The sequence below is a fragment of the Myotis myotis genome, unplaced genomic scaffold (genome assembly GCF_014108235.1).
Source record: "Myotis myotis isolate mMyoMyo1 unplaced genomic scaffold, mMyoMyo1.p scaffold_m19_p_5, whole genome shotgun sequence".
Lineage (NCBI taxonomy): Eukaryota > Metazoa > Chordata > Mammalia > Chiroptera > Vespertilionidae > Myotis > Myotis myotis.
Window position 1 is genome coordinate 27,136,338 of NW_023416357.1, and position 22,896 is coordinate 27,159,233.

The following is a 22,896-nucleotide window of genomic DNA, read 5'->3' on the forward strand; positions in this document are numbered from 1 at the left end:
ACTAACTTTCCAAGTCTTTGGTTTCTGTTGGAAACATCTAGTCCAAATTGTAGAGGTAGGAACACAGAATTCCAAATGGGAATTAATAGCTCTGGGCCACTCTTGAAAATCTGTGGAAAGTCAATTCTGATTCACTGGAACACCATTATTAGACTATAGTAAAAAGTCTGTCTCCATTTTAGATGTTTGACCACTGATAGCCTTCCATCTTCACCCTTCTCTCTTTCCCTCTTCTGGAGAAGTCAACAAAAAAGCTCATATGAGTGAAATGTTCAACCATACAAATAAACCAAACTCTCAATCTGGTTCCACTCTCTAACCATAAGGACAGCTACACCAGTTTCTCCACCTGGCTGACTCTAGTCATTTTTGGACTAGATTGGCAGCCTATCCTACCCCTTCTCCAATACAAAGCCTCATTATGTGAATAATAAAACTATACCCTTTTGTTATATGTATGGAATTATCCATCTCAACATCTATCCACATTTTAACCAGAGATGACTACAAAATAGATAAATAGATTATAGAGAGATGACTTATTTAGTACTCTTATAAAGACATTATAAAGATATCACAAAATCATTTACATTGCTTATATGCAATTGAGTGACTTTTCTAAATAATCCATTATTGCTGTCTTACCATTAATAAAGATTTAAACCTTTATTTAGTGTATCCACATTGTCATCCCTTCTGGACTAGTATCCTTCTCTAAAACTCATAGTTCTTGTTCTAGCAAGCTTCATGAACACAACTGGTATAACATCCATGTCCTAGAGTTTTGCAGCTCCTCCTGTAGTAATCGTTAATGCCTACTTCACCATCTTCTTTGCTCTATTTGCTCTTGAATACACCCAGACTGCATCATCTACTGTATTTCTGGTGTTTGCCTTTCACCGGGCATAAATTATTACGTCTCTGGATCACACTAAGCACCTTTTATTGCCACATGAGTTCAACTTCTGTGGACAACAGAGGTGCTGTTAAAAATGAAATGCAAATTCTAGGCTTACCAGAAAACTTGTCCTTACTCTATTTCTATAGACTATCCAAAGCCAATTCCTTTTGTAACTATTAACCTAGCACTTGGTCTTTATTAATTAAATGTAAGTTTGCTAAATAAATAGTTGAAAAATAAATATTGTATGATTTCCAAATCACTCTCTAAAACATTCTCCAAAACCAGATGGAGGAATGTGGGGTGAAACAATTTGATGGGCCCATCAGCAGGGGCTCAATCAGTATACCAACTTCTTTGTTGTAACCCTGCCTGCTTAGACACAGCTATTGATAAGAATTAGAGTTGTGTACTTGCTTGTTACCAAACAAGAAAAATCCAAAAGAAAATGTTCATAATAAGAATTTCAACAATAACTTCATGGTGGCATAATTCCTCAGGTCACAAAATCTAAACCTGCATAAAACCTTCCCAGATGTGTGGGCTCTGGAAATTTTAACCGAGCTCACTGGTTATCTTGAGAACAATAACAACAACAAAATTTTTTTTTCCTAATGTATTGTTTCACTCTAAAAGATAAAATAAGAAAATTAAGTAACCAATGTGTAATTCTAAAATGCCAAGTATACTCTGGACATAATATATTGTGTTTGTGTTAGTATCTGTAATTTTGAAAAGTGTACTGAATATCTTAAAAGCAAATGCCACAGCACAGTAGATAAATTTCAGAACTGTTTCTCTTTCTAATTTAACTGGAAGGGGAAAGGCCCAGAATTGACCTCTGCTTCCTATGAATGTTTTTCTTAATGACCTACTTAAAGATATTGCTAGAAATCAAGCCAGCATAGTTCCCTATAGAGTAGAGAAGGCAAGTCCCCAGGAAGACATCATGAATTATGGGACACATTCAAGGAAGCGAATGTGCAATGATCACTTGGCCAAATCCTTTGAGATCTAGCTGAAGAGTAATAGTGTATATCACCATTTAAATCAGAAATGCTATTGCTGGGACAGGAATTACTTATCCAAGATTTTAAGTTAATATTTACAAATCTATTAATTTTGCTGTACTATGGCATAACTAGTCAACTTGGAAAATGTGATTGCTGTATACATGATTAACTAATAATCATGACCTTGTACTTAGCAACACATCTATTAGGTGAACATGCAGGAGATTGGTTTCATCCCTGGGGTGACCTCAGGAACATTATTTCCATCTAGAGGAAAAAGGCTCAAGTGTGTTTAGCAACAGATTGTCCTGAATTGAGAGCTCAACATTGTCCACGAGTATCTGTGCTACTTTTCTAGGAGTCCCATAACAAAGTAGCACAAATTGAGTGGCATAAAAGACAGAAATTTACTTTCTGACAGTTAAGGCCAGAAGCCTGAGAGCAAGGTGTTAGCAGGGTTGCTTCTTCCAGAGGCTTCTTTCTTTGACTTGTACATGGCTGTCTTCTTCCTGTGTCTTCATATGATCATCCCTCTGTGCATGTCAATGTCTGTGTGTAAATTTCCTCTTTTTATAAAGATCAATGATATTGGATTGGAGCCCACCCTAATAACCTCATATTAACTTGATTATTTCTGTAAAGAACCTATGCCAGAGTTCTTGTTCCAGCATCTAGAAGGGTTCAGCAATCTGGAGAAAGGCTGTGTGTAACTTAAAGAATCCAGAGATGAAATATAATTTTGAAAGGCATATGGGAATCAGAGGAGCCTAGCTAAAAGGAGCTAAGATCTCCTCATCTCAGGACCCATGCTTTTTATTAACACAAATTGTCCTGAGGCCCAGGTGGAGATATACACATTAAATGGTCAGGGTTTCTATACAGAGGCATTGTCAGAATGGGGGAATTAGCCTACTAGCCTACAGCTGTTCAGGTGTTTGGCCAGTAGGAGGCAATAACATGTAGATTAAGATCCCCTGAGCTATCTGGCAGCAAACAATCATCCCTTTTCAGGTTTGGGGAAATGCCTTCAGCCATTCCCAAGAGGTGACAACATATGTGACTCAGCCCTTGTTGAGTTCCCAAGTTTCATCAACCTTTCAATGAAACTCTTGCCATTATGACATTCTGGACCTGGCTTCCAGAAGGCCTATCTCAAAATAAGATTTCATTCATAAGGCACTAGGGGTTAGGATGTCAACATATAAATGGGGGCACACCATTTAACCCATATCAGTCCCTGTACAATAAATACAATTCCTCCTTTTTTGAGGAAAGGCAGACAGGTACAAAGCAAATTCTGGTTTTGCATCCCTTAGCCATTTCTATGATAGGGAGAGGAGGTGGGACCTTTTTTGTAGACTTCTTAGCTCACACCAATCCCCACTTGCTTTCTATTTGGAATGATTCATTCCCAGGGCTATATGTCTAAACAACCTTATGCTCCTTGATTACGGTGAACTTTTGTCCCAAACTTATTAGATCCTGTCTCTAGGAATTTTTGCTTTTAAAAAAGAAACTGGTATTTGTTGTAACCAAATGATATTAAATATAGTGGTTGTCCAAGAATTTTCCTAGTAACCTCAGTATCGCTGGTTTATTACCCATTCATTATCTTGGTCGTTCATCCTTCCTTGGATTCTTTGTTGTTGTTTTTTTAAACATAGATATCCTGTTTTTTATTAAGCTGATCACAGTTAGTTTTTTTTTTTTGAATACTTTTTATTTCTTTCTTTTTTTTTTATTGCTTAAAGTATTACAAAGGGTATTACATATGTGTCCTCCCCCCCCCCCCCCGCCCCGTGCCCTTGACAATCCCCTGGCCTCTCCTACCTCCCAGTGTCTTATGTCCATTGGTTATGCTTATATGCATGCATACAAGTCCTTCGGTTGATCTCTTACCCCCCTCCCTCCTGCCCCCCAACCCTCCCCGGCCTTCCCGCTGAAGTTTGACAATCTGTTTGAGGCAGCTCTGCCTCTGTATCTATTATTGTTCAAAAGTTTATAATGGTCTCTATTATCCATGAATGAGTGAGATCATGTGGTATTTTTCCTTCAATGACTGGCTTACTTCACTTAGCATAATCCTCTTCAGTTCCATCCATGACGTTGCAAATGGTAAGAGTTCCTTCTTTTTTACAGCAGCATAGTATTCCATCATGTAGATGTACCACAGTTTTCTAATCCATTCATCTACTCATGGGCAGTGCACTGCTGGTGGGAATGCAGACTGGTGCAGCCACTATGGAAGACAGTATGGAGTTTCCTCAAAAAACTAAAAATGGAACTCCCATTTGACCCTGTGATCCCACTTTTAGGAATATATCCCAAGAAACCAGAAACACCAATCAGAAAAGATATATGCACCCATATGTTCATAGCAGCACAATTCACCACAGTTAGTTTTTTTATTGTTTCCTTCAAAATATCATCTGAAGGAAATTTTTTCTTCAACTCCTGGGGCAAATAAGCAAACAATCCTGGAAAATTTTGCCATAACAAGACTTTTTCCTCTTTCCCACACTGGTGGCCTCTCATAATTATATGCAGTGTTGAACATTAATTTATGGGTTTACTTGTTTAGTGTCAGAGGATAGAGACCCAAAGGGATGATGATATATTCCAAGGCAAAGACTGGGTAAAAAGATGAGACTGCAGCTACCAAAGATACTAAAAGAGGAAAACACAGGGCTTTCAGATGGAATGAGATAGCAAGTTAAGTTACAAAGGGGGATTTTCATCAGTCCTATAATGACTGTGCATGACTTTTTATTTTTTTAGTCAACGTTTTTAGTGGTACACAACTTTCCCCATGGCTTGGGCCAGTATTATGAGATGTTGCATGTATGTAGAAAGAGTATCATGACTAATCATGGTGTGCATTTGGTAACTTGCAGGTGAGATTGAGAAGGGGTTCTAAGGTGGGAGGAGAGAGCTCTAGGAAATGAAATGCCTTCCAATTCCCTGGCTATCCTGGGCCAGGGAAAAACACCCATCTCCCACATCTGAATGTTTTTTAACTCCAAGTTACTCCAGGGAACCAAGGAAACTATAAAGAGGGACAACACAGGGTATGCATTATCACACAAACCCTTGGCCATCAATGGTTTTGCTAATCTCAGATTGTAGTTAGGAATGATCTAAATTAATTCATCACCAAGTTAAAATTTCTAAGAAGCTAATGTAATTATTATCATTGCCACCACTCATGAGACTCATTTGATTAAAGGTGTGGACTTCAGGTGCATTTCAACAGCATGATCCTGAGTTAGAGAGTAGACCACAGGAGTATTAATGTGTAGAAGTGGACATAAACGGCAGAGTTCTTTTACCCATTCCTGATATATAGTTCCCTTAATTCAAAGGATAGCTATTTGGTAATTTAGTGTAATGGTGATAATAAAATCCATGTAAGCTCTGAACACCTTCAATCACAATATCTAAGAGAAAGCTTTGTGCAACCACTGAATGATGTTGAAATCGGATGTTCCATGCCTTTCAGGAGCAAACACTTTCTTAATGTCTGTTTTGCAAATCAGATTATATCATTTGGCAAATAGAGAATCTCTTTTCAAAAACAAAGCAAATCATGCAGTACTAGGTGTATTTCTGACTTGCATTAACAATGTGTCTAACAAGTTTAGCTGGGCCCAAGGGCACTCAGCTGAGAGAAGGCAATCAGAGCATAGAGTTCATGGCATTTTGCCACATCAGACATGAGTTTCCTCCCACAAAGTCCACTTCTGAATCTCTCCATGTCCTTGATGTAATGACTAAATTGTTACTGATGCAGATGGAGTGCCATCAAGATCTTGAAATCCCTCAGAGATGACCATATGGCTCCCCTCACCTTTTAATATTTAATGATGATTCTTGGGCACCCTCCAATTATTTTTAAAAAAGCAAGTATAAAGAAAGACTGTTTTTACACAAATTAAAAAGAAGGAAAAAACTATACCAAAGGAAATCTACCCTACAAGATTTAAACTCCTTCAAAATGAGAATTTTACTTAAATATAATAAAATATTTGCTAAATAGTTTGGTTCAAGACCCATTATTCTTTGATAAATGCTTTTCTCTTTTGAAATATAACACATACTAAACACTCTTTCTATCTATTAATTATATCTATATGAAAGGCTTATAACACAAAGTCATGGCCTAGTCACAAAATGGGGGAAAAGACTGATAATTTTCCTACCTTACACACACACACACACACACACACACACACACACACACACGGAAATGACAAGCTCAACTTTCTCTGTTAACATTATCATATCAGATACACTCAGTAGCAAGATCACTGTCAAGTATAACTAACTTTCCTAGAGTTCTTGGTTCTGCTGTTTATCTCAATTTTATGGAGAGAAACAAACTTTTAACATTGAGAACATGTTTAAACACTTCTGAAGGCTGAGTCCTGAGTCTGTGGGCACATAGTTAAGAGCCAAAACCTCTGTCCTGGAGATGTGTGGAATGAGCTTGCATAAAATCAGTAAATGCATCCTGGTTGCCTAAGTCACAAGTCTTACTGTGGAATCTATTAGCTTATCTTTGGAAGGATAGAATTCATTGAGTGTGTTTACTATTCCATGGTTATTTAGTCAAGCTATTGCATCAGCAAGTTATTTTTTAAAATTATTCTTTTTTCTTTCATCCAGTTATTTATGTTTTCATCAATAATTTACAATAGCCAAGATATGGAAACAACCTAGGTGTCCATGAATGGATAAAGAATATGTGGTCTATACATATAATGCAATACTACCTAGTCATAAAAAAGATAAAATATTGTCATTTGTTACAATATGGATGAATTTTGAAGATATTATGCTAAGTGAAATAAGTGAGACAGAAAATGACATATTCACTCATATGTTAAAGATACAACAAAACACAAAAATACTCATAGACAACAGAATGATGGTTACTGGTGGGGAAGGGGGCTGGAGGGAGGGGAAAGTGGGCCAAATATATGGTAACTGAAAGATATTAGACTTTTGGTAGCAATGTTATACAGATATTGAATTGTAATATTTTACACCTGAAATTATACAATGTGATTTACCAGTGCTACCTCAAATTTTTAATTAAAAAATTAAGAATGAAGTGTATCCCATAACCTTTCTAAAAAGTTTTAACTTTAGATAAAACCTAGCAATCATTCTCTTACACATGCAGATATTATAGTGTCTACTGATTAAAAAACAACAAACAAAACAAAATGCCATCCACCCTGCAGGTTGATTACAGTTTACCAAATGTGTCCATTGCTATTTTCCCAGGAAAGTCACCTGGAATCGCTGTTCTGTTTATGCCCTACTGTCTCTTTTGTGGCTTTAGTCACAGCACACTGGTGCTAATGTGTAGGTTTGACTGACATTTGGAATGAGCTGCTAAGGCGAGAGTTTATTTTAACAAAGATGGGATTGAGAAGAGGTTAGTCCCTTGCTTCACTTCCTAGTGTCAAAAAAATTTGCTCTATTTTGATACTTGCCTTTGTTCCCTTCATTGGGGAATTAAACTCTATGATAAACAGACATTACAACTTGTTTCAGGAAGTGAGTGGCTGTGGTTTTTGATGGATGCCCCTGGCTCCCTCTAGGCTGCCACTCAGTAATTGCTGCCACCAGGCACAATGTAAACCCACCTGCCTCCAGCCCTCCTTTTGGACAATGCACCCTCTTCAGAATCTTCTTCCTAAACCTTGAGCTGATTTTAATAGCTCCCTTGCCATGTCCCCAGGCTAGCGATCTTGGCACTAAATCCTCCATCTTGTACAGCCTAGTTGCTTAGGTAACACTTTGCTCTCTCCACTGTGATCTTCTGTGTTACATGCACTCTTTCTTCCAGGTGGATTGAAGGGGTAATCACATAATTTACTTGGAGCCACATTAAAGGTACTTTCCTTTCCCTAGAAAAGAAGGGACAATCGAACATAATTATAAACATACTTATAATAAAATAGTCTGGACCACTAGAGGCAGGCAAATCTCCATTCTGACATTGTGAGTCACAAATTTGTCTACATTCTATTTTGTTTTAAATTAAATTATCTCGCCCTGTCTGCATTGTTTGGAAAAAGGCACTCTGTAAGCAAGAAGGGATTTTTTTCCTCTTTCAGGTCTCTGGGGGAAAATATATCCCCCAGTTGTTGAGTGGCTATAGACAAGCCATGTCTTCAGCTAGTTTACAAAAGTCTGAACTCTGCCCTAAAGGTCAGACAAGCCTCACCTGAATGAAAGGTTTATGAACAAGCCCCTATTTCCTAAGAAAACAGGCAGATTTGTAACATTTCAGTCTTCATGGTTGTAATAGGATATGCAAAGATTTGTAATTTTTAATCTTTTCAACTTTGTGACAGGAACAGTGGAAGTCTCCATATGTCTCATTGGAGCTGTGAATTAGTATTTGGGGAAGTACTAATGTGAATAATTTCATATTAACTTACTGATTTCATCACATAATCACACATGGTCTTCATTTGTCCTAGCACCCAGAGATCATATTTGAGTTATTTAAACTCAGTAGGAAAATATAAACTGTAATTTGGCCATAAACTTCCACAATTTGTGTCTAAGTTTAAGGAAATGTTCTTGCTCAGTTCTGACATTTAATAATACATAAACCTAAAATGCTATAGTATGTTGCCCTGAGCATCATGTTTGAAAGTATAAAATGAAGATATAAGTAGATATTTGTATATTTCTGAGCTTTTAAACGTTCATGCCAGGTACTCTGTTTAATGATTTTATAATTGCATAACTGACAGAGCTGTCACTTAATTTATTTTAAAGCAGAGAGACTTCCAAATCCATGTTAAGTCCATGTCAGGCACATCAACTTCTCATAATTTTGGAGGCATTCACATTGCTCTCTTGTTCAATGGGCAACTTCATAATTTATTCTTGGTTACTTCTAGTTTAATGATAGCTTGAACATTTTTGGTAAAAACCCAGGAAGATCTCATGAGAGTAAATTGCTCACAAAGGGATCCCAAATATGGTAAATAATCAAATCTCAGGTCCTTTATCTTCCTTTGGATATTCCTAAAATGGGAACATCCGGGAAGAGGCAAGGAAAGGAGCAATTGCTACCTTGCAACTCCTGCAAATGTCTGATGAGAAAAGGAAAATAAGTTTCCATTTACTCAGATTTTAAGGAAAACTCCTCATTCATCCTCCATCTTTTATTCAGTTTTGTTTTTGCATGTCTTCTCTGAAATGTGTCAATCCACATTCTTATTCAAGTTGAAACTTTCTGTCTATTTCACACACTTCTTATACATTTGCATATACTATGGTATCTCTCTGTCTCTGATGTACAGTTCTTTTATACCTGCCATATACTATGGTATCTCTCTGTCTCTGATGTACAGTTCTTTGATTGTACTTCCCTGCCTGGTCAGATTGACATTGTAAAAATGAATTATTAACAAGTTGAGTTGGGCTTAAACATTACTTTCCTATACCTTAGGAGACTTTCATGTCGTCATTCCTCAAACACTTGTCAAAATAAACGTATTTATTATATTGGGTATTTTGGTAAAACAAAACTGCTATTTAAATTGAAAAGATTTATTCAAATCCAAGCACAGTTTTCTGAGCCTAAAGTACTTGATTTCTCTGCAGTATTTAACACTCTCACCCTCCCTAAGCTTTCTCTTGTTTCAACAGTGATTACTCCCAGGTCTAAACCCAATTCCTTTTGACCCTGGACACAGACCCTCCTTCTCCTGAGCATTTAGTGTCCAGTCTTCAGGGCCTCATATCCATGTAGAAGCCTCAGGCATGGATTTATTCATCCCAAAAGAGTAAGTAAGAAAAGAATTGTTTGTGCGATGCTGCCTTTCGTATGTGAACTAGCTTTCTCACTCCTGAATGAAGCTGAGCATTTCCAGATGTCTCTTAGATACTATACAAGACACTTCCAGATTGTCACAGATTAACCAGGGACCATTCCCCCTTTGATTTCACCCCTGACATATAAAGAACTGGGAGTTAACTGAAAAGGAATGACTTCCCTTAGATCCTTCAAAGAATTTAAGTCCCAGAGCAAATTCCTACCCCAAAATCTTCAGAGACAGGTAGAGACTCATAGCCAATATCAGCTCACCTGGAGAAGAAGTTGCTGGAGCCATGAAGGGGAAGGGGCATTTCAGTAGTCATTTTTATTAATTGTTGGAGGCTGATTATGAACTAGCTCAAGTATTCAAAACTTCTGAAAACCTAGTTTTCAGTGGCCCCCACACTGTGGTGGGTTTTGCATCCCAGAACCCCACAAGGTTCTCTGAGAAAAATCCCCAAGTGTGGAGGAGGAAGCATAACAAATCTGAAATATGCCGAAACCGGTTTGGCTCAGTGGATAGAGCGTCGGCCTGCGGACTGAAAGGTCCCAGGTTCGATTCCGGTCAAGGGCATGTACCTGGGTTGCAGGCATATCCCCAGTAGGAGATGTGCAGGAGGCAGCTGATCGATGTTTCTCTCTCATCTATGTTTCTAACTATCTATCTCTCTCCCTTCCTCTCTGTAAAAAATCAATAAAATATATTTAAAAAAAAAAAAATCTGAAATATGACCAGGGTATTTTCCATAACAAGGGTCTGCTCACTAACAAAACAGACTTTCCCAGAGCCACAGTCAGCAGGATAATTACCTACCTCCAATCCCTGAGAACCTTTCGGTCCACCTAAGGGGAGACAAAAAAAATGGCTAAGAAACATGTGTGAGGTTCATAGCAGGAACACAGCCTAATAAAGACTGAGATTTAATTATAAAATTAGTGAATTTTTCCACAACTCTACAGGTTTCATTCATGTATAAGAGTGAGTCAGACCCGAGAAAGGTGCAAGACTCACACTCTAAGGTAAAGTAACTGGTATTCTTATAAGAAGAGCAGATAAGGAGACAGACACACAGAGGAAGAGCATGTGAGGACACAGAGAAAGATGGTCAAGGAGAGGCCTCAGGAGAAACCAGCCCTGCCAAAATCTTGATCTCAGATTACTAGCCTCCAGAACTGTGACTAAATAAATGTCAGATGTTTAAGTGACACAATCTACGATATTTCTTATAGCAGTCCTACCAAATTAATACACTGACATTTTCTTACAGTTAGCCTGATAATGTGGGGCTAGGGGAAGAATTTCACAGAGGCGATGTGCCCTTTTCCTTGGTTTGGCTGGTCTTCTAGATTTCTCCACTGAAGTTTCTATTCTCACTTTCCATACTCATACAGGTCAAAGCACGTCACTAAATTCAGCCAAAAATCAAGAGGAGAAGAACTAAATCTCACCTCCCAGAAGGAGAAATATTAGACAGCTTGTGGACATGTGTTAAGACCACAATAATTAAGTAAATATGTTGGAAGTTATAGTTTGAAAATATACAATGTTTCTTTCCTCCTTAAAATCCCTCCTTCTAATTTTAATATCCACCAGTGAATCTTGTCTGTAGCAACATTTACTTTTTATTTTTATAATTTCTTCTATATTTCATAATTGGAATGTTCTGTAAGAAATATTTGTTTATTCTCCTTTTACTTATTACTTTAGTAGGTTATGTATATCTGTTTAGATTCCTGGCTTGTGAATATTTTATATTACACTATCCATGGAATTTTTGTGCATGACTTATTTTGTATATGATTCTGAGAAGAAATAAAGCATTGCTTTCTTGTGCTGGTGGCTGTGAGCAAGAACAGAAGGGAGAGTGTGTGCTCTGAGCATTTTTGGAAAGGCTGGAAGTCTTGAGCAGCAGGATTATTTAACCAAGAGTGCAGGGGAGTGAGAGGTGGGGGACATAGAATAACCTGGGTTTGGCCTCCAACATAAACTATCTGCGTGCTGGAAGGTAAATCACCAAACCTCTCAGAGCTTCTGATTGCTCAGTTCTAAAAGGAAGGGTTAGTCACACTGCATTCCAGGGGTTCTGTGGATTTAAAAGAGAGGGAGCAGAGTCTTTCTGTGCAGGCTCCTGGCCAAACTCATTCAGCTTTGGACTCACGGAGATTATTTGACATTGTATTTATTTAACTATTTATTTTTTCATTTCATTACAAAGGTGGTGAAAAAGTGGATGATACTTGTTTCCCTCCTGTGCTGGGGGGAAAAAAAAGTACAAAAAACTCTACACAATGAGGGTGTTCACCGACTTCCTGATTCTGCCTTATTTGGTGTCTTTAAACATAGTCATAATCCACTCATGAGTCTTTCACTCCAGACGCCTCCTCTGTGGGAGTAAATATTTGTCAAATGCCACCTTTGCTCCTTTTGCCTCCCAGGAACAGGAGTGCTATCAGTTGGCTGGTTCTCTTTGTGAGAGCCATTCTTGTCCAATTGCTTTGTAACATCTGACACTTCTCTCCCGCCCCACTCTCTCTGCCTCTCTTTTATAAAGGATTGAGTTGTGTTTTATCCTCTAATCCTTTCAAAATACTGTGTACCTTTCTAAATGATGGCAACCCTCTGACAAGGCAAGGGAGATGAGAAAGCTGGAAACCACATCAGAAGGCTCTGCTAAATCTGTTGTGACAACAGGGAAGGATGCTAGGACTTGCTTCATTGAGGTCTGAAAGCACCTTTGTTATGTTTCTGAGGAAAGGAAAAGAGACAGTGGAGGCCTGTTGGTGTTTAGTGTCCCTCTGCCTGTCAATCACATCAGCATTGAGGGGAAAATAAAAGATTAAGGAAAAAATGGAGGCGGAATCTCAGTGGAAAGGCATAAATAAAAGGCATATTTGCATAGTACTAAATATCACAACTGCTCTCCATCATACACTGAGATGATTATAGCTAGAAAAGATGACTAATTTGTGCCCGGAGGAAAGCAGTGAACTCACCAAAATTGGGTGCCTGGCTTCCACCTCGGCTGGAGAGTTTTTCGAAGACTGAATATACTTTAAAGAAACATGTATTCAGGGCCTTTTTTTCTCTTGCTTCTTAGTAAGGTGCTCATTTGCATCAGGTTGTCAAGAGTTATGACATTTAATGTTATTAATGTCACTTCCATTATTCCACTGGATCTCAGCTGCCTTCACCTACAAAATGTAAATGTTTCCGGCTACATGACCATAACTAGAGACCCCAAGAAAAGGCAGAAAAGGAACACAGGCCTCAAGACTGTGGCTAGGCCAACTTGCCAGGTCCCTTGTCATTCACTGCCACAAATTTGGAAATAAATTCACTTTGTGTCAGAAGTATGACACACACATACATGCATGTACATGAACACACACACACAGTCGTTTTTATTCTAGGAATCCAATGCAATTCAACAATTGGAGCCAACTCTTTTGGGAGAAATTTTGTCAAGGGTGTAGAAAGGTAGAATGTACATTGATGAATAAATAGCTGGGCCAAAGAGCATCAGATACCTGAAGATAAAAAAGGGCAAATCTTGGAGATAGGTGGACTTGCAATTTTTTACTTTAATGAAGTGGAAATTATTGAATTGTAAAATACGACAATGACATATATGTAACTTATTTACAGAAATTTATTTATTGACAACAAATCATTTTATATGACTGAATGTTTAAAAAGATAAAGTTTTTAATTTGGGAAATAGAGGCAATAACTTTTAATCTAATGATATTTCAATTCTGAATGTTTTTTGTTTCTTTTTAGACAAGCCTGGAAAGATGACTCAGTAATACTGAATGTTTTAAAACTAGATATAATTAGACCTAAAATTCTGTTCTAAACTAAAAGTAGTATTTATATGTAAATTTTATATTTATTATGAAAAATTTCAAAAATACAGACAAGGCAGGAGACTAATGCAGTAATCATTTAGATTCAAAAATTAAAATTTTGCCATATTTTTTTTTTGCATTTACTGTTTTCTTTTCCTGTCTCTGTCTCTCTTAATTATGTCTTTATCTATATTTATAAATACATAGGTAAATCTATTGACAATGTTTTCATAAACCACACATATACATGAGAATACCACTATCATACCAGATAAAATGTACAATGATTTTCTAATATCAGTTTATCCTAAAACATGTGTACATTTTTCCCATTATTTTGAAGTATTTTAGAAGTGGTTTATCAAATCTAGGTTCCAAGCCTGTGCATTCATTACATTGCTGTGACTTTTTAACACAGAATAGTCCTTTTTCCCCTAAGCCTTTAAAATTTTTTTCCCCCACAAATTTTGAAGAGACTTTTTGAAGAGAACAAGGCAGTGATGCTTTTCTGTCTCACTCTGTGTTTATCTGATTGTTTTTTCATGGTATCATTTAACTTGTTTCTCTAACTCTTACATTCCCTGTAAACTCAAGGTTAGGTCTACACCACAACCATTATTTTTAGCAAGAACACCTATGTGTCATGTTACACACTTGACATTTCAGCACATCATGCAGTGCCTCATGTCAGGTTGCTGTGTTATTAGTGATGCTAAATTTACTCTCTTGGCTAAGGTGGTGACAATCATTCATCTGAGGGATTTAACATCCATTGGTAAAGCTTGCCTGAATCAACAATTCGGGGGTGTGAGTTAAATAATTTTAATGATATTATTACTTCTACATTTATTAAATGACACTATTATGTAAAGAACAGCTTTTCCTCATAAACTTGGATTATCAACTATTACACCTGCAGCTTTTGAGGAGGGAGTTAACCCTTTACATTAGTTTCTATAATTCAGAGTATAGAGTCAATGTCATAGCCCCCTGCAATGGTGAATACTGAGGTTTTTTTTTTTCTCTCTCTTTATTTTTTGTGTTTGTGTATGTGTGTGTGTGCATGAGATTAAATATTTTTAATTTTTCAACATTTTATACTCAATTACATTTACCACTTTTTTTGTTGACACCAAAAATCCCCAATTTAATAACTGTGAGCCCCTCAATCAAGCTCTTGTGTCCTTTTGACATGGCCCCATCTGTCCTTGGACACTTTGAAGTTAGCCTTCTTGGCTCAGTAACACTGGTTCTTGCTTGTGGTGAATGGTATTTAGTCAGTTTCTGGGCTCTAGACACAATAATTGCTACAAGTGTCATTACTTCCAGGCTGCTTCAGCAAAAAGAGCTCGGCAAAATATAGATTTAAAATGTATATGTGAAAACAAATTTCAAAAAAATTAACATTGGGGGGAATTTTAAAACTACTATTAATTTTTCCAATTTTATATTTTTCTTATATCAAAATGTTCCTCAAAAAATTCAAAATAGAACTACCTTATGACCCAGCAATTTCATTTCTGGGTATTTATCCAAAGAAATAAGATCCAGAGACAGAGAAACATCGATCAGACCGTCAAACCTCAGAAGGAAGGTAGGGGAGGGTGGGGGTAAGGAGAAGAGATCAACCTGCATGCATATAGGCCTAACCGATGAACACAGACAACTGGGGGGGGGGGGGGTTACTGTGGGGAAAAGGACACATATGTAATAACTTAATCAATAAAGAAATTTAAAAAAATAAAAATAAAAGCTTGTATATATAGCAAAAAGAAAGAAAGAAAAAAAAACATACTAATTCCAAAAGATATATGTATCCCTATGCCTATTGTAGTGTTATTAGCCAAGATGTGGAAGCAACCATAGTGTCCATAGGAGGTGATGGACACATATACAATGGGATATTACTAGGCCATGAAAATGAATGAAATCTTACCATTTGTGACAACATGGATGAACCTAGAGGGTATTATTCTGCTAAGTAAAATAAGTCAGACAGAGAAAGACAAATACCATATGATTTTACTTATATGTAGAAGCTAAAGAGCAAAATAAAGGAATCCTATATAGTAAAAGGATAATATGCAAATTGACCCTAACAGCAAAATGACCGGAATGACCCTTCACTATGACATGCACTGACCACAAGGGGCAGATGCTCAATGCAGGAGCTGCCCCCTGGTGGTCAGTGCACTCCCACAGGGGGAGTTCTGCTCAGCTGGAGCTTCTCCCGCCTCCTCGGCAGTGCTAAGGATGTCCGGGGAAGCGGGCCTAAGCCATCAGTCGGACATCCCTTGAGGGTTCGCAGGCTGCCAGAGGGATGCCTAACTGCCAGCTTAGGCCCAATCTCCAAGGGAGCAGGCCTAAACCAGCAGATGGACATCGCCTGAGGAGTCCCAGATTGTGAAAGGGCACAGGCCGGACTGAGGGAGCCCCCTGAGTGCACAAATTTTTGTGCTCCAGGCCTCTAATAATTCTAATTAAAAAAAATAGATTCAGATACAGAGAGCAAACTAATGGTTGCCAGATGGAAGCGGGGGTTAGAGGTTGGGTAAAAATGCTGAAGGGATTAAGAAGTATAAATTAACAGTTGCAAAATAGTCACAGGGTGTAAAGGACAACATAGAAAATATAGTCAATAATATTGTAATAACTATATAGAATCAGGTTGGTACCTGAATTATCAGGGGATGACTTTGAAAATTATATAAATGTATAACCACCTGAAACTAAAATAAAATACATTAACTGTAAAAAATAAGAAAGTTTGTTAATAATATCACTGACCTATTTACTAATTTATATCTCTTTCAAGCTGCAGAAAATAGTGTAATTATTATAATACCATTATTGTCATTAAAGATAGAACTACAAACTGTGAAGTAAAATTGAGGATTTATTATTTATTTATTTATTTTTAAATATATTTTTATTGATTTCAGAGAGGAAGGGAGAGGGAGAAAGATAGAAACATCAATGATGAGAAATAATTATTGATAGGATGCCTCTTGCATGTTCCCCAGTGGGGATGGAGCTCACAACCCAGGCATGTGTCCTGACAGGAAATTGAACCATACCTTCATAGGTCAATGCTCAACTACTGAGCCACACCACCCAGGGGAGGATTTATTTTTAATTTCATTGTTTCATTAAGTATTTACTATCAGAATTATATTAAGAATAACTTGAATTGTTTCCTACCTTTATGCTACCTATCTAATATATATGAGAATCATTTATGTTAAATTTAAATATTAAAATTTCTGTTTTTATTTAACTTTATCTGTTAATATGTGAAACATTGAAATAATCCCTATGTCAAAACTAGATTAGATTATACTTTATAGGCAAATAAATAGATATTTATATGGCTATACCTACTTAAGTAACTCTATAATTATTTTTATATTTTTAGGTTTGCTTTCCAATTTTTCTTTCTGCAAAAATAAACAGATGTGTGTATTTTTTCAAGTAATTTTTACCATCAATTCTAGCATAAAAATGTAACATTCTATAATTTTTTAATCTAAAATATATTCAAAATATTACTCAATAATAGTATCTTTCTTCTTATTTTTTATAGCACCATAATATTGCTATGGGTGATTTTTTTTTTTTTTTTTTTTCTTGACAAGGTGTTCCTATCCATGCTTTAGTTCTTCTCTTGTTTTCATATATGCTGTCAAGAATTTGAGAGTTACTTGTTTTATTTTCTTCTAAGTAATGCGGACTTTATATTTGGAGGTTCACACATATTTTTTTCTGCATAATTTTTAAAGTTTTATTAGAATATGTTTTAGAATTAACCTTCTGGGTCAAAATTTCCTGATTTACAATAGGCATCTTAAAAAGTAGATTCACTTTATTTGATTTTAGGAAAGTGTGGAATATGTGTATGTGTTACAGTGTTAAATATTTTATTTCATTGTTTTGTTTTTCTAAGTTCGACGATTATCAATTACTCTCATTATATCTTTTTTGGATCCTCTTTGCATATCTTCCACAAATATATTTTTAGAACTATTTGAATCATATTCTTAATTCTGCTTAATTTTGTCAATCATTTTATTGATATGCTCTATTTCTAATATTATATTTCTAGTTATACATTTTCTAACTCTGGCATATTGTGATTTAGTCTTAAGTTCTGATATACATTTCTTTTTTCTCCAACTTCTTTCCATGACAAATGAGGTCTGCTTTGCATTTTCTATCCCCTTGGTCATGTACTATCATGAGATTTTGAATTTCTTCTCCATGATATTTATTGTCTTCCTAGTGTTGGAAGAGGGAATGTTTAAGATGAACCTAGCACATTGTGTAGCAGAAAGCAGGGGTAGGTTCAAAGAATGAGCAAATGTAGTCAAAAGGCCACAGGGACCACAAGCTGAATTTTAGCATCAAAATAATTAATGATAATAGTGTATTACAAGACAAAATATACATAGCAGATTATGAATACACTAGAGGTCCGTTGCACGAAAGGATTCATGCAATCGGCCTTCCCTTCCCCTTGCTGCCAGCACCGGTTTTCCTCTGGCACCCGGGACCCAGGCCTTGGCCTCCAGCCAGAGTCTTCAGTCTTCGCTGCTCTGGCCTGAGCCTTCAGTCTTCGCTCCACTGCTTCAAGCCTTCATATGCAAATTAACCACCATCGTTGTTGGGTTAATTTGCATACTCTCCTGATTGGCTGGTGAGCGTAGCAGAGGGATGATCAATTTACATGTTTGTCTATTATTAGGTAAGATAGAGAGGTAAATAAATACTGGAATTCAGATGAAGAAGGAGATATTTATATGGCTCAAACTAAAATGACTAAACCCATGGAAGACATTTTACAAAGCAAATTGCCTTAAATCCTAACAAGTGTCAAGTTTATTTAAATCATGGAAAGGCTGACAAATGACAGTTAAATTGCATTGAAGCACCGTATTTTGAAAGGGACACATTTTAATTGTTGTTGTTCTAAAAGGCATTGGGTCAATCTGTGAAACTTAAATAGTTGGGAGAATCAGAAGGTAATAGTGTGTCAGGGATGGCTTCCTAATCTCCATGGCTGAAAGTCCATTATGTGGGAGAGTTTCCTTTCTTTGGTAGAAAATGCACAATGAAGTACTCAAGAGTGCTGGAACATGGGTCTATAAGTTCTTTTCAAATGTTTCAAGAAAAAAAGAAGTTAAACCATACTTCTAATTTTCTCTAGGTTTGTAAACATTTTCATATTAAAAAAATAATAATTGTGACATCTTTTTCCTAATAATTTAAAATGCTTTCTAATATTAGCTGCCATGTCAGAATTGTCTAGCATGTAGAGGTGATGAAGTACTATTTTTACGTGCTCATATTAAATTGATAAAGTGGCCCATACATTCAATCATCAGTATAACCTCCTCACCACTGACATTTTTCAAGCCTTCATGTCCTCAGCAAAATGCTGACTAGGGTTAGATGCCTACTGCAAAATCAGACCTGATTTATTTGACTCCCACCATGTCCAACACACACCTGCTGAGGGAGGACTGGCTTCAACTATGGCAGCATGATAGAAGATTCCATGAGTTTTTCCAAAGGGTGAGAGAGTTCACAGTTCTCTAGAGAATGTCAGGGCTAAGTTAGCACACCTTTCTCTAACTGTCCAGTAGAAGCAAACACAGCAAATGCCAAGATGTAATTATTGCTTACAGCTTACCTACTGTGAAAGCATCATCTGTTGTTGATACCTGAGAGAACAGCTATGCAAAGCCCATAATTACCAGCTTTAGTGCAAACGCTTTTGGAGAAATTCTCAGTTAAACCACTCTTTAGAGGAAAATAGCAAAGGGGCTTGTAATTAGATGAGCTGCTCTTTAGACATGAACTGACATAGATAATGCTGGATAATTAGTAGATAATTTTCTAGGTATTCCTGGCACTGAGTGCTAAAAGCAAAATTAAGTCATGCAAAGCACTCAGAATTGCCTATGGCCAAAGAGTTGTTGGTGTTAACTGGGAAGAAAGAGGAGGGGGTCTTTGTGTTGGAATCTGAATTACTCTTTTTCCATTGTCCAGTAATCCCATGGTCTGATAATGGCCAATAGCATGGATAATTTGGTAATTGAAAGGCAGTTTGTGGTGTGAGTTATGTTTTGGAAACAGTTCTTGCTTTAATCACTGGTCTAAGTAATATTTGAATTGTGAGAGAGAGAACATTTAGCAAGCTTTCTGTCACATGCATATTTTATAATTTTCAATAGCATAGTTCATTTAATGAACTGCTAATTGGTATATGGATGTTCATGTTCTAAGAAACAATTTGATTGGGGTGCAAATACTTAGGGTTTGGAGAGTTTTCATCATGCCTCTTTTCAAGAATTAAAACCCTATCTTAAGCTTTCACTCCCCGAAATGTCACCAATGTGACCACTTAATTACATATCTGTAATTCTTTTTAATGTGTTAAGACAGAAGTGGGTCAAGTGTAGGAAAAGTTAAAAAAATCATGAGGGAAATAAGTCAAGATTTTCATTTGTTGAGATACTTCAGAAAAGTATTATCCATTGCATTAGCAATACAGAGCTAATGATAGAATTCTCTAGGTAGGCTCCACTGATACATATGTTGGAAAAGTGCATTTAATTGCTTGGAGACTAGGAACTTTAGTTCCAAGTCCATGTTTAGTTCATAGTCCCTGTATGAGCAAGGGTGTGGTTTTATTTCCTTACCCCTCAGTTTCCTTGCCTATAAAGGTAGAATAATATTCACATGTACATAGGCATTATTTGAAGGATCACAAAAGATAATGTCTTCAATATTAAAACTTCAGAATGTTATTATGTAAGTGTTGCTGTTATTCCCATTGCTATCATGCTTTAGAGAAGCCATGGAATATATGAAGTCTGTCAATAGAAGAAATTAAAATAAATATTTAATGTATTGTGAAATGCATTGTCAGTTAAAAATCGCAGGCAATATTTTTCATTTTAAAAATCATTTATCCCCCATTTGAACCAACATTATATTTTTTTATAACTCTCTGCTCCCCTACTGTTCTTCCTCTTCCATATACTTTGGTTGGATAAACCTGCCTTCTTGATAGTATTTTCTGCTCTTACCCTCTCAATCTCTCTCAGTCTCCGTTCTCATCTTTCCCCCTTTGAAGGTTAAAGGAATTTCCTATTTAATTGGCCTGTTGTCACTGCACCCTTTCAAGTGGTTTTCCAACGAGTTTAGTGACAAAATTCTACATAATCTCTAAACTTAAACCAATTAGGTCTATAATTGTGTGCTAAATTTGATATGAACTTGCATTTAATTCCAACACATACATTGTAGGCATGAAGCAAAGATGTTTAACTGATGAACAGTTTCAGAACGGGAACATGGAACACTTGCTTTGCCATGAGTTTCTATGTATTGCACAAGGGGCTTCAGTGTTTGTGCATCTGAGCCCTGGACTACATCTGGGGTAGGAGCAGTGCTCAAATCCAGCCTCCTTTGAGAACCATCCCTCTGGGGAGCAGGTAGGACTATCTCAAATCCCATTTTCAGCCCACCATTTATTTAGCCTCCCCATGGAGAGCTGGTTGGTGGGGTCTCATGTCTTTGTGTGAGGGCATCTCATGAGTCCTGCAGGAGCAGAAAGTCTTCCAACAGACTCTAGGCTATGTGTGAGTCTCTGCCTGACCTTGATGCCTGTGGAAAAAGTCAAAGGTAGGGCATCTTCTTGGTAATGGCATCAGGTATAGGTAGACTCTTGGAATAAAAGGTCAGTTCCATAACATGTACTTTTAATATCGATTTAAGCCGTGCATTTTTTAAAATTAATAAAGACAGCTTGTTAATGAAAAGCCATCTGTGGGTAGGAGATTTCTCCCCCCCCCTCCCTTCTGCTGACCAAGTAAGTCATACAGGGTTGTGGGAGGGTCGCAGGGACATTGCCCTGAGGTTGGGTGGTTTAGGTCTGGGAGCTCATGGTAGAAGATTAGAAAGGGAAAGTATGACGTGGGGGTTCCCACTGAGAGGCAAGTTCTCACTGGCTGCCAATCCACTGGAATACCCTCTCATCACTGATGGGCTTCTGCTGAGCTCTGGAGGAGTCCGGTGCCTCTGATCTCAGGGAAGAGGCTCTGTCCTCCCTTTAAAGCCAGGTAGTGGCCTCAAGGGGTTAAAGATGACTCCACCAACAAGGCTCCTGCAGCTCAGGCGCTCTCTGCCCTGGATCCCATTTCACCAAGAGGTTAAAAAGCAAGTCATGTAGGAAAACAATCCCCGGCTAGTTTGTTGTTGCTGTTCTAGAGGGACAGACTGGAACCACACTTCTAAGTTGTGAGAAAGCTTGTAAAGCCAAACTGCATTTCCCCTCTTTTTTCTTTCCGACTTTCTACATCAGTTTTTCCACAGCACCTCCTATTTTTAGAAACAACTGAACTTTTTTGGGAGGTGCCACTTGGATTAGTACTTGGACAGATGGCCTCCCATCCTCCCCATTGCATGGATATAGTTCTGATGCCTTACTTTACTGGGTGATCTGTTCTGTTTCAGGGTGATTGGGGTAATCCTTTGCTCCCATCTGGAATTCTCTTTTGGCGCTCTGTGCCTACATGTCCCAGCAGCCTAGGGCTCCCACTGGGCTTCCTGCTGAAGAGGAGGAGGGGGCAGGTATGGTGCCGGCTGCGCAGAGAGAAAGCTTGGCCTGAGCTGCACGCCTTCCTCCAATGGCAGAGCAGCTGTGTCTGGGTGATAGTGCTATTGAGCACTTGTGATGAGCCAGGCTTTTCTCTTAGCATTACAAATGAACTAGCTCATTTAATCATCACTCTAGCCAATTTACATATGGGGAAACTGAGTCAGGGGCCATTTAAGTAATTAGACCAAGCTCCAATTCCTAGTAAGAGTGGTTCTGGATTGTGAAATCAGGTAGGATGGTTCCAGAGTCCAAACTCCTAACCATCCCACCAGGCTATTGGTATACTAGTAGTATTTAAGGTTCAAGCCACACAGTGCTCACTTTCTACTGTGTGTAGTAAAAACAAAAACCAAAAAAACAACACAATGGGTTTCTTCACACACTTCCTTAAGTCAGTGCACAACCCCATCCAATTATTTGTAACTCCTTTTAGAGTCAGCACCACTAAGATATTATTAGAGGAGGAGGAAGTGGGAGTCCTGAGTGTACCACATCTTAATGCAGGTTTCTATGCAGCCCTTCTGAGGGGTTCCAGGTGCTGGGGTTTCTGGGAAAGTCCCAGGGACAGGAGTGTGACAGGGATAACTTAAAACCTGCCCACACGTGTATTTAAGGTGTG